The 13,947-nt window shown below is 37.9% G+C and overlaps 1 non-coding gene across 1 annotated transcript; it reads right to left on the reverse strand.

The window, feature by feature from the left end:
* Positions 1-4,320: 4,320 nt before the first annotated feature.
* On the reverse strand, positions 4,321-4,525 carry LOC121016497 (small nucleolar RNA U3). The gene has a single exon (XR_005784312.1). It is a non-coding gene; the product is annotated as a small nucleolar RNA U3 (small nucleolar RNA).
* Between the last annotated feature and the right edge of the window lie 9,422 nt (positions 4,526-13,947).

Genomic DNA, 13,947 nt, shown 5'->3' on the forward strand with positions numbered 1-13,947 from the left:
ATGGGTATTGAGGAGGGCACCTTTTGGGATGAGCACTGGGTGTTGTACGGAAACCAATTTGACAATAAATTTCATATATAAATAAAATAAAAATAAAAAAATAAAATAAAATAAAATAAAATAAAATACTTAATGATGTATCAAAATAAAACTCTAGAAGCAGAAAAAAAAATAAAAAATAAATATAATGATACCATAATGATATGTTAATATACCATAATTTTGTTGTTAGATATTTCTCAACTGGTATGATTACAGACCACTTTCTTGCACATAAAAATGCAATTGGATAGAGTGGTCATAAGCATCATGTTCTTCCCTATCTCATTAACTTCTGATAAGATTTGTTAGGTGAGAGAAAACACAATTCAATTCCCTCCCTGATGAGCTCAGAGGCATACCAGCTGTATTCCACTGCTTGGAAGTAAATGTCCCTGCACTACAATTTCCATATGAGCATGAGAAAAAAAAAAAAAAAAATCTTCATTTCTGCCTTAGTTATCTGTGATTTTAATCAAGGCCACATAGCAGTTTATCAAGGAGGATCTTTTCCTGAAAAAGCTGAAGCCCTCTCTAACCGTCTGAACATCTAGTGGAGAATTTAATGGTTGAAATGGGTGGATCTTTTGTAGGGACTTGAAACTTGATTCTGTCACTGTGGCATGGCATAGTGATGATGTTTCTGAGATGAATTAAAACCCTGTCTTTTTTCTTCTCCAAGCCAGTACTTCAAGGGCATGTCCCAGGCAGGAGAGTGGGCATGAATGAAGCAGAGCAACACCAGTGTCTTCCAGAGGCTGGGGCACTGAGATTTGTAGTAACTTAGCATTTTGGCCAGGAGGGGAGCAAGTCCACCTGCAGGTGAACCCCAAGGGTCCTGTGCTGCCCTCATTAGCCAGCAGGAGGCACACAATTCCACCATTTCTGAGCTGCCCAGAGCTCAGGAGGTCAATAGAAGGGTCAGTGAGAAAGAGCTTCCTTCCCTCAGCACAGTGACTTAGGAGACAACACTCTGGTTTGGGGATGATGTGGGACAGAGTCCCCATGAGAAGAACTCTGTATCCTAGCTCCTGGGGCTGAGGAGAGGCCGTGCCATCAGGGTGTCCAGAAAATTTTCCCTCTGTAGCCAGCACTGAGCCTTTATTATCTGGACCCTTCTTACATCCTTTATTCGCCACTTTCTCAGGTAATACTTGAACAAAAGTTATTTTACAACAGGATCTGTTCTTAAAGGGGCTTGGTGGGCAAACTCATGCTGTCATGTTTGCTGTGAACTAAAACTTAATTTGTGAAATTCCTGCACAGATTCAGAGTCAGGGAAACAAATGTATAACTATGAAAGAAATATACAGCTGCCAGCTGCCCAATATGATGGGACACACAGGATGTGCATGGCCAACATATACAAAATCTTTAGATGAATGGGGAAAAAAAGTTTACAATTATGTACATACTTGCGTTTATTTTAATGCTTAATTTTTCATCTAACGTGAAAGTATGTTAAAATGTAGAAAAGGTAAAGAGGTGTGTAAAACTCCATTATTTTAAGATTCAGTGTTTTCAGTTTTGCAAAATCAGAATTTATTATAATTCTACTTTTCTGCTATAAATTAAACAAAGGTCTATATACTTAAAATATACTTCTGTGCTTGTTTTCAAATGAGAACATTGTGTTTTTTGATATTTTATCCTAACAGTGACATTGTGAAATGTTTTTAAACATTAGCTCACTGGAAAATCTTTTTCAGGACTGTAATGTGAAAAACATTGTTAAAAATGATAATAAATCCAGGTGACACCAAATTTTGTGTAAGAATGTAATAAGAAAATCTCATGTATCAGTTCTAGAATATTCGATGCAATGGCAATTTTTAAAATACCAACAATTGCATGCTGCTTAAAACCATTTGAGATGAAACATTTTTAAACTTAAAACTTCAGAATAGTAAAGAGCCCATGAAATGGCTGCTTTTTAAAATTAGATGTATTCATTGCAAACAAATTATATCCTATTAAAAATGTAAAATCTGAAAGCAGTTTGGTATTAAATTTTTATTCAAAAGCTGAAATTAGGGTATGTATATTATATCTGATATAAGTCATTTTTCCATAAGAGTTGATATTTTTAGCCATAGATTATCCACTGTCCCTTGCTTTAATTTTCCTGTTTATTTTCTTTTTTTTTAATTTTTTTTAACGTTTATTTATTTTTGAGACAGAGACAGAGCATGAACGGGGGAGGGGCAGAGAGAGAGGGAGACACAGAATCGGAAGCAGGCTCCAGGCTCTGAGCCATCAGCCCAGAGTCCGACGCGGGGCTCGAACTCACGGTCCGGGAGATCGTGACCTGAGCTGAAGTCGGACGCACAACCGACTGAGCCACCCAGGCGCCCCTTTCCTGTTTATTTTCTAAATCAGGAAGTATATTCCTATGATTTGTGGAGGCATTGTTTTTCTCACGTTTCAAAGTTACTTTTTTACTTTGTAAGCATGGGTTGAGGCTTTTTAAATTTTTTTTTCAACATTTATTTATTTTTTGGGACAGAGACAGAGCATGAACAGGGGAGGGGCAGAGAGAGAGGGAGACACAGAATCGGAAACAGGCTCCAGGCTCTGAGCCATCAGCCCAGAGACCGACGCGGGGCTCGAACTCACGGACCGCGACATCGTGACCTGGCTGAAGTCGGACGCTTAACCGACTGCGCCACCCAGGCGCCCCAGAGGCTTTTTAATAAACAAGCATCTTTGCATATCATGATGAGTTTTCATTGGAGAGCTTTCTTAACCATTTCCACTTGAGCCTAAAATCATACCATTAAAAAAAATTTTTTTTTAATCTATATATGGTAAGATGCATCTGACTACAGCATAGTGTATTTCATAATTTGACTTTACATTATAAAATATAATAATACATTTTATTTTATATTACCATACACTAATACATTATATATCTGTACATATATATCTGTTTGCTAGTTGACATGAATTTGCATTGGGTGGTGGCTGATTGCATTTGATCTTGTCGCTAACTGGATATTCATATGTGTGTCTAAAGTACTTTTTAGAACAGACGTCTACTCATGGAGTTCACAAAGCCTGTTATCTACAGTAGGATATTTAAAGGACATCTTACTTTATTTCACAGGAGCAGAAATTTTGTCTAAGATTATGAGCTGATCAAGGCACAGATTTGGCACTACCATATTCGATGGAGGACTAATGGCCATCGATGCTTCTGTATAATTACTGTGAACTTAAGTGTTTTTATGTCAACATTATCTGTATCCCATTTACTAATAGTTATCTAAGCTACAATATATACATTTTTTTTCTTTCATTTCATTACAGTCAGTAAATCTTTGTGGTGATGGCAGTGTTTTTAACATGAAAATTGTCATCTGACATCTTTGTTCATAATGAGCTACTTGTACAGTCAAAAGTTATGAAAAAGTATGATTTTCATATTCTCAAATGTATATCAGCTTTATGTACTTTTCTTTGAATCATTCCACATGTCTCTTGTGTTCTATTAAACTCATAGAAAGAGATCATTTTTTATCTTTCCCAACAGGGGCAAGACCAAGTAAAATGCCACAAAAAAGAACATGACTGGCTTGTTTATGAAAGGATAAATATCATATGGCCTGTTAGAATTGATAAGAAAAGAAGATTAATAAATGCAACACTTAGGCACAAAAGAAAGATAATTATATGACGTGACAGAGGTATTAGCCAATCTTATTGTGGTAGTCATCTCAAAACATATACATGTATCAAATCATGTTGTAAAACTTATATTTCCCAATGATATATGCCAATTATATCTCAGTAAAACTGGGAAGAAAAGGATTTCAGGATTGCAACAGCACAGTATACAAATAAGCACAAACTTTTCTAAGCAAAAACCATTGTGAGACAACACTAGTGTTACACCCAGGAAACCGTGAAGCGGGCCCTGGTTCTATCTGCAAATACGTCCCAAACATCTGACCACTTGTCACCATCTCCACTGCTAACAAACAGCCTAATTTCCCCTCTAGGTTACTACACCAGTCTCTTAAGTAACCTCTTGCTTCTGCCTTTGCCTTTCCAGTTGATTGGTAGCATAGAAATCAGATTAATTCTGATGATAGACCTCCTCTTCTGAAAATCCTCCAATGATTTTCCTTTCACTCCAAGAAAAGTCAAAGTCCTTGCCATGGCTGACAAATCTGTTTACACTCCAAGTGCTGTCTCCTTGCTCACTTAGCTTCACCCACACAGCATTCCAATGGACAATTAACAAGCCACACAAATGGCTTCTTTTTTAGAGAAACGACTCAGACAACGGGCCACTTTCCTCTTAGTCCCCCAAAGGAGGAGGGAACAATCATCAATGACAAGGGCAGCTGTGGAAACAACACCCAGAGTCGGCTTCACAGGAAGGGACACTATTTCTCCTCCTCATGCTTTCAGGGACTCCACACTTAGAGAAATTTCTCTAGTGACAAACTTTAGAAACAATCCCTGAAAGTACAGTCTTCACATTTCCAATCACTGAAAAATCCATGGTCCTACCAACACGTCCCAGTTCTATCTAAAATTCCCTCCAATGTGATGTCCTTAAATATAAAAAAGATTAGGGGCGCCTGGGTGGCTCAGTCGGTTAGACATCCGACTTCAGCTCAGGTCGTGATCTCACAGTTTGTGAGTTTGAGCCCCGCGTCGGGCTCTGTACTGACAACTCAGAGCCTGGAGCCTGCTTCAGATTCTGTGTCTCCATCTCTCTCTGCGCCTCCCCTGCTCGTGCTCTCTCTCTCTCTCATTCTCTCTCAAAAATAAATAAATAAATATTTTTAAAAAATTTTTTAAATAAAATAAAAAAATTAGCAACAAGGGAAAAGAATGAAGATATAACACGAACCCAAGAATTCAGCAACTTCGTAATTCGTTACTGGATTATCAAAGGTTGAATTTTTTTTTTTTTAGTTTAATAATAGGAGAAACAAACTTCTTATCCCAGAAATTAGTTACACTACAGGTCTGTGGTTTGGAATGTTAAATTATCCATTTAAAACAGAAAGTCAATTTATATTTCTCAAACAATTATGACTTAATTGCTGTGATCAACCTAATAAATTACTAGGTGATTTCCACAAACTGGTTATGCACTCAAATTTCATGTGTGATGAAAGAACAATTGTATCAGTATTCTGCAAATATGAAAAGGAAATTAGCTCATTGGCCACAAGGGAAAGGCATACACCTTGAGTGTAAACTCATCTATCTTTTTCTGTCTTTAAGCAGGCAAATTAAAATGGGAAACAGTTTGTGTCTCACAGGAATAATGTGTAATATGCTAATTGCTTTTCAAATACCATAGCATGGCTCAAAAAATATTCTTTGTGTCTAATGAGAATGTCATGTACTCTCGTGAACTCTGTATTTTAATGTACATCTACTGGCAACAAGTTCAATTACATAGATTCTTTTTATAACACAAGAAAACAGATACCTCAAAAGGGTTAACCCAACCCAGAAGATCATGAATTTCCCTTGGAACATAACAATGGCCATGAAGACATGGGACATCTATTGCAGAGAATATGCTATGGCAATAGTCCAGAAAGCTAAGAAGAAATTTTAAGTGGATAAATCATAGCCACTAAGATCAAAACAGTGAGCATACTCATTTCAGTACCCATTCAAAAAATATTTATGTCATGTCTGTGTGCTAACTGCGCAGATGAAAATATAAATGAGACCTGGTTTTTAATCTCCTGGTGCTCACATTTGGAAACATGAAACCAGAGACATAGTAACATATTTAATATTAATATGCACCAAGTATAATACTAACATCAAAGTAATAGTGGTTTCATTGTTTAGAGAATTAACTTCAAAAACGAAGCTACTCAAAGACGGATGAATATAAATATATTAGGTTAAAAAGAGAAGGAAGTACAGACAGAGAAAATACCATGAGTGGCAGCACATAAACGAAATAGCCACTCTGCATCTGACAACAAACAATTGTAGCAGAACATGGAATGGAAGGCAAAGAAAAGTAGAATAGGAAATGAGAGAGGTCGTCAGGGCCTACTGAAATAATTTGATGCCATGCTAAGAACTTTAAAGTTTATCCTGAAGATGGAATTTTGCTGGTAAATAATGCAAAGCACCCTGGTTGCATTTTTGCAAAGGCAGACTGTCAGAGATAATGGAATATAAGGGAAGAAGTTGGGAGGCGGGCAGGACAAGCAGTGAGGAAATTATCTCAATGATCCAGGCAAAATACATGGGTCTGAACTAGCCAGTGGTCATAAAGATGGAGTTGTGAGTCCAAAGCAAGAGTTGCAAAAGGAACTGAATCAGAGGATTTCAAGATAAACTGAGGAGAGTGGAGAAGACTCTCAATTTTCTGGACTGAATGATCACATTAAAAAAAGATAGTACCTTTAGCTAAAAGAAAAATACAAGAAGAAAATTTAGCATTGATGAGAGATTAAAAAAAAAAACTAGATTTATTCTGAGAACTTTTTCAGATGCTTGAAGTCATCCAAATTAATATGTCACATATGCAGCCGGGCATAGGTCTGGAGCTCGGGAGAGGTTGGTACTAGAGAAACACATGTGCGGTACAAGGGATTCCAAGAAAAGAGGCCATTTAGTGGGAACCAGGTGGGGCAAAGGACAGAGCTCTAGGGAAAAGCCTTACTTAGGTGGCAGGAAAGAAGAGAAAATCACGGAGACTGAGGTATAATGGTCAAAGAGGCAAGAAAAAAATGAAGCAAAATGAGGTTATTCATGGAAGTCCAAGGGAACAGGACGTTGAAGAAGAAGTCATCTGTGAAAAGAGATGCTTTAGGATGACAAGGGTTAGCTCTAAAGTTAAACCTACCCAAGTGGCTGGTTCCTAAGGCAGATAGGCTTGATGACTTTAAGCTCTCCAAAATCCAAGATTCCAAGATAAAAGATATATTGATTCTAACCTAACCTTTGACCTTGCTAAAGTACATGGCAAGGTCAAAGATCTATTATTCTATTGCTATAATTATTATGTATCATTTTAAATTATTATCAACAACCTTTCACTATATTAGTACCTTTTCTCCTTCCTTAAATGTAAGTTCTGACAGTAATTACAACCCTTTGGCCAAACTGACTCACTTTGCCTCATCTGCGATCCAGCAGGTACTGCCATTCCTTCATCCATATTCTTAATTTCCCAAACATTTCTTGAGAGCTTACTAAGTATGAGGCAGTGTTACGCACCAGAACGGAAACTGCTACCACAAAGTAATTTCTTTAATGGGACACAATTCAAAAGGATATGAATGATTAAAACACATGAAAAACTTGGACATCTGCTGCTTCTTTTAACTGTTCATGAAAAACTCCACGTGGAAAGGCATGGGTTGGAGTTGCTTGAAAGACAGGAAAAGTCTTATTACTTTTCAGCCATTTGCTAAGAAAAGGCAGTTGTGTTAGCTTTGTTGGCTGGAAAAGGGCTGTTTACCTAAGCGTGTAGTACTAATTGTTAGTTCCTTTTGGTCTCTTCTTTTAGTCTCTCTCAATTTATCAATATTGCTATGTTCTTTCTGCCACTGAGACTCCTCTTGCTTTTCCCTATAGCCTCTCACCCCTCACCCTTGCCAACATCTCAATGGAAAAATTAATAGCTCAGCTCTCCCCACCACTTATCTGTTCTGCACATGGCACCTGTGTAAGGCCTGCACTACATGAATTTAAACTATTAACAATGTGTGTGGTTTTGCCACAGCTATTTATCTGCTAGAATGTTCTGCTCCAGCCTGGCAGCAGTTAAGTGATGAGAAAATTAGCCTTTCCTTCCTGTAATTTACAAGGCTGTAATTTACAAGGCTTAAGTAAGTATGGCACACAGATAGAAAGTTGCATAGGAATTCCAAAGGATCTCTCTACTTTTCCCCAGTCCATTCCTGCACACAGATACCCTCCAGGTACTGATTTTAAATTAATTACTCCTTACATAGGAATATAAAGAGTGGTCACTAAAGGATGACTATTTTATCATACATAAAAATTATGCTCAGATAAAATTAATCTATGTGCAATTCATATTTGCATAATTATAAATGCACAATCATAAATAAAACACAATGGACTTCAGAGGACCACAACAAACAAACTGCAGAATTAGTATTATTGGCATCAGTAAAAGAAATAGATGGTAAATCAAAGTTACTTGCCATGATTTGGGAAACTATTTGAAGTGTTTGGGTCTAACACAAGTATACACCAGTTTTATACCTTATTTTTTAGCATAGGTTTCAGCAATAATAAAACTTTAATTCGCGTTTTCAAGTGTGTGGCAATTTGAATGCAGTTCTTTACCTTTGACTATAAATATCTAATATTGTAGAGTCTATTTCAGGAGATTTGTCAATATCTACTGAATTTATAAAGTTTGTTAAAGTAGCAAACCTTGAAACTCAGTATCTAACTTTTAACCAAAGAACTGAATGTAGATCATTTTCCCAAAAGAAATCAATGTTAAAAAAACTTTTAATGCAAAAATTTAATAAAAACTGTATCTCACTAGCACCTGGGTTAACTAACGTTTTAGTGTTTGCCTCAACCAGTCTACAAAATGTTTTTGTAGATGATGCCATTAATTCTAATAACCAACCTAGGTAACCATTTTACCTATGGAGACACGAAGGCTTAGAGACCTGCTCAAGCACCAGGAAAGGCAGAGAGGTAACCAAGTTAGTCCCATTTGAAACACAAAACTAATGGCTTCCTCTGCTTCCCGACCCACGAACAACAGCTGATCTACCTGTATTGTGTGGGGACACCGGAAAGACTTTTAAATTTTCTTGTCAGACAGAGCAGAAGAGAAACATGGACACTTCTGGTTTTTAGAAAGAAGTTAGTAGCAATGTGAGAAAATGGGCTGAAGAAGGTTGGAAGGATGGAAAGAAAACCACTTGCTAGGCCACTGTTGAGATATGACGGGAAGATCTGGCAGAATCCAGTACTCCAAAATATTTATTAACTACTAATCATGGATGAAAGATGATTAAGGGAGGAGACTGCAATAGAATTTGCTCCTCAAGGATTTCCCAGCCCTGTCTTGCAAGACTTGTATTTATGACCCTCATAAAATGTGATAAAGGCTAACGAAGGGGGGACAGATGAGGTGCTTTGGAAATTTACTTGGGAAATTTCGGTGTCAAAAGGAACTTCATTTCTCAAATATTAGAGCTTCTGTAAAATACAACAAGAAATTACCCCCAGTGATTTCCTCCCAATAATATCTTGCAAAGGCAGAAAGTCCACCTATGAGGGATGCTAGGTACAGACTTTCTATCTTATGGTAAGTTAACCACATGACCTCCAGTGTCTTTACCAACTCTGAAGTTTTATGGAGCTCCCAAGAACAAAAAAGCCTTTGTGATGAATTAGCTTCAGAAATGAATAGATTCTGCAGGTTTCGCTCCCTCTTACTCCTCAAGAATACTTAGTGCCTTATGAAAATGTCCTAAGTTTTCTTTGTTCACACCATCTAATTGAACATCACTTTCCCCCCCACCTTTTAAATGTTTCTTAAACTTTATAAAATGCTTAAAAACAAGTATGCAATATTATACCATGATCAAGCAGGAACAAACTTGACTCAGGCCAGTCAAACTTAGGTAGCTGATTGCTCTAACCTTCTAGTTACAAAGACCCAAGTTAAAAAAAAAATAATATTTATTTTTGAGAGACAGAGAGAGAAGACAGAACACAAGCGGGGGAGAGGCAGAAAGAGATGGAGACACAGAATCCAAAGCAGTCTCCAGGCTCTGAGCTATCAGCACAGAGCCTGACGTGGGGCTCGAACCCACGGACTGTGAGATCATGACCTGAGCTGAAGTTGACGCTTTAACCGACTGAGCCACCCAGGCACTCCAACAGTTTTTTTTATGGATGTTACTGTGTAAAGACCGTATTGGGGAAGATTGTATCATACCCACAGCCTTTCATCAAATAACACTTTGAACCAGGCAAAACTAGCAAATGAATACGTGTGCTGGTGTCATCCCTTTTAAAAAATCTGTAATTCTGGGGGCACCTGGGTGGCTCAGTTGGTTAGGCGCCCGACTTCAGCTCAGGTCATGATCTCACAGTCCGAGAGTTCAAGCCCTGCGTCGGGCTCTGTGCTGACAGCTCAGAGCCTGGAGCCTGCTTCAGATTCTGTGTCTCCCCATCTCTCTACCCCTCTGTGTCTCATGCTCTATGTCTCTCTGTCTCTCAATAATAAATAAATGTTAAATTTTTAAAAAAAATATCTGTAATTTTTAGTAGATATAATTAGGGAAAGAGTGTCTGTTATGTGTGTAAGCATATATAATAAATCTGACTTTACCCATTTGACAATTAAGGAATCTGTGTGCCTGGAGGAGAAAGAGAGCACACACACACACAACACAGTAAATGGGGTAAAACACTAACAACAGGTGAAGCTTGAAGAACATAGAGGTATTATTTTTATATTTGCAGTATATCTGTGAACAGTTTCCAATATTTTCAAGTAAAATATATTTTTTAATTAAGGAATCACTTGTCAAAGTTTGGGAAGAAATATAGGTGAATAAACTCTTAACAGTCATCACAAGCCAAAGAAAAACCATACACATCTGGTGTGAGTTTATCTATGTTATAATTCATACTCATATATTCACATAAAACATACATTCAGGTTTATTGGGTATTTTCACTACAATTTTTTTTTCAAATTTACCTACTGCAGGGAAGCAATTTCTTAGGTGCTAGAGTGTTAGTATTAAATTTTTCCTTAACGCTCATTTACTTTGAGAGACAGAGACAAAGCACGAGCAGGGGACGGGTAGAGAGAGAGGGAGACACAGAACCCAAGGCAACCTCCAGGCTCTGAGCTGTCAGCACAGAGCCCCATGTGGGACTCAAACTCGCAAAATGTGAGGTCATGACCTGAGCTGAAGTTGAACACTTAACTGACTGAGCCACCCAGGCACCCCTAGAATGTTAGTATTAAGTCTGCATCTTCCTTGTGTCGCTTTCGGCTTATTTCGCTGCTCCAGATTTTAAAAGTGATTCTGGTATATGAGGCTTGAGAGAGTGTGAAAATAAAACCAGCCTGTATCCACAGACCAAAGGGCTGCCACATTTAGGAGGCTAGTAACAGATCAAGCACGTTACCTTTTTCACCCTAGGAGATCTACCTCAGATATCCACAAACGACATCTTTCTTCCCATTTGTCAGAGATCTTTGTTTAAAAAAAAATGAAAGAAAGAAATTTCTGAGAAAACTTTTCTGGTTGATGATTTCTGTTTAAATGCTATGCCAAACAGACTATTTTGAGCAAATGGAGGATTTAAAAATCTTCGCATCATTCATTCAAACCAATATATGCAAATATTCTTCAGAGTAATACTTGTTTTCAGGTAAAGAAGATTCTTAACTTATGTGCAAATCTGGTCAGTTTTGCTAGGTTTAGAAAGTATCCTGGGGGGGGGGGTCACTGCAATTAGTTCAAACTTCCCAACTAGGAATTCATTTGGTCTTTCAAATAATATGCACAAGCATCTCCTGGAAGAAATGAAGCTGTAAGATGTATTTAGAACAAAATAAAAACGAAAGGAGGAAAGATCACAGCTTTTTTCTTATGCAGAACAAATTGTGTACATTATATACAATATATGATTATGAAAGCTTATTTTTAAATTTCTAAACATACATCAAAAACTGAGACGGAAAAGTAAAAGAAAATGACACCAAGAAGAGGTGCCTAGGCGGCTCAGTTAAGCCTCCAATTCTTGGTATCTGTTCAGGTTGTGATCTCACGGTCTTGAGGTCTAGCCCTGCATCGGGCTCCACTCTGCGTACAGAGCCTGCTTGGGATGCTCTCTCTCCCTCTCTCTCTGCTCCTCCCCCGCTCACACTCTCTCTCAAGATAAATAAACTTAAAAACAATAACACCAAGGTCAGCAATCAGAATAAGCGTAAGAAGTATGATGAAGGCTAAGCATGAAGAAGTACGAAGAGGACAGGAAGACACCTCAGACAGATGTACGTGTGTGTCTCATCCTTTCAGAGAATATACTAAAAGCATGGGCCTGGGAGACAAGCATGTCAGCTGCAGAATTTCTTCAAAGAAAAGCTGTAGGAGAGGCAAACTAGTAAGAGAGGGAGAAGGCAGGACCTGTCTGGAAGCCGCACCTGCATAGCAAGCACATTCTTCTTTTTTTTTTTTTTAGTGTTTGTTTAGTTTTGAGAGAGAACAAGTGAGCAAGCAGTGTGAGTGGGGGTCAGAGAAAGGAAACACAGAATCCAAAGCAGGCTCCAAGCTGTCAGCTGTCTGCACAGAGCCTGATGCAGGGCTCAATCCCATGAATCATAAGCCTGAGTCAGGCGCTCAACCAACTGAGCCACCCAGGCTCCCCACAAGCACATTCTTCTACTTAGATTGCACCATTATTGGGGGGGGGAGCATTTTTAGGGACTTAATAGAAATTTAGAGGACAGCACTTCGTGTACCATTCTTGGCCAATACCTCTGAAAAAGAAAGACATATCCATACTTGGGCTAGAAGGATAATTATTTCTATCACTTTGAACTGAGTGAGTTCTTCGGAAATCACTTTCTACACCCCTAAATTGGGTTATTTTACAAATTGGGTTATATGAACTCAACAATAAAAGGAGATTATTACTAATCTTTGATTCTCTGTATCATCCAGGTATTAGAAATTCCCTCTGATTTACGAGTCTATGTTCTATTCCAGGAATATGGATCCATTCTTCTCCTCATCACAACTGAGGGGTTTAATCCTGGAGGTTTTAAAGAGAATATTGGCAATAGAAAAACTGAGCATTAAGTGTAGGCATTAATAATGTCTTTTCACAGTGTTTTTTTCCTTATCTTTTGTATTAAGCTTTTTAAAACAAGTGTCGTGTCTTGCTAATTAACTGTGGTAGAAAGTTATCACCTGGGTAGAACATGTTAAAAAATAATTATATATTCCTTTGCGTTGTGGTTCTTGGATGAAGGAAGAACACCAATCTTTGCCATCATTTCCTCTTCCATTTTTACCCCTTTCTGTCAGCCACTCTTTTCCTTTTTGGTGTACTAGGAGAATCTTAAGAGACCACCAAACCTGAATAACTCTGATATTTAATAGGAAGATAAAGGGGTCTTTCACCACATCAGAAGCAATGAGAATTACCAAACAAACACAAGGGAGAAACCTACATTCCTAGTGCTAGCACTAGACTTACGACTTCACTCTTTACAATTCATCCTTGGAGAGGGGCACATGAGTGGCTTGGTCAGTCAAGGGTCAAGCTGTTGATTTCAGCTCACAGTTGTGAGATCAAGCCCTACCTCAGGCTCTGCTCTGACGGCACGGAACCTGATTGAGATTTGCACTGTCTCTGCTCCTCCTCTCTCACTCTCTCTCACTCTTTCTCACTCTCAAAATAGACAAACATTAAAAATATTACCCTTGGAGAAAGGGAACGCTTTTTGGTGGGTTGTAAATTGGTGGGAATTTAAATTGGTACAACCACTATGAAGACAGTATGGAAGCTCCTCAAAAAATTAAACACAAATACTATATGATCCAACAATTCTACTATTTAGCCAAAAACAAACACTAATTTGAAAAGACGTATGAACCCCTATCTATGTTCACTGTAGCATTATTTACAATAGCCAAGATATGGAAGCAACTGAAATGTCCATCAATAGATGGATAAAGAAGATGTGCTGTGTACATATGCGTGTACACACACACACACAGGAATATTACTTAGCTGTAAAAATAGAATGAGATTCTGCCATTTGCAACAATATGATGGACATAGAAGGTATTATGCTAAGTGAAATAAGTCAGGCAGAGGAATACAAATACCATATGATTTGTTATGTGTGGAACCTAAAAAAACAAAACAAACCAG

The sequence above is a fragment of the Herpailurus yagouaroundi genome, unplaced genomic scaffold, assembly GCF_014898765.1.
Source record: "Herpailurus yagouaroundi ecotype Mexico unplaced genomic scaffold, PumYag 210, whole genome shotgun sequence".
Lineage (NCBI taxonomy): Eukaryota > Metazoa > Chordata > Mammalia > Carnivora > Felidae > Herpailurus > Herpailurus yagouaroundi.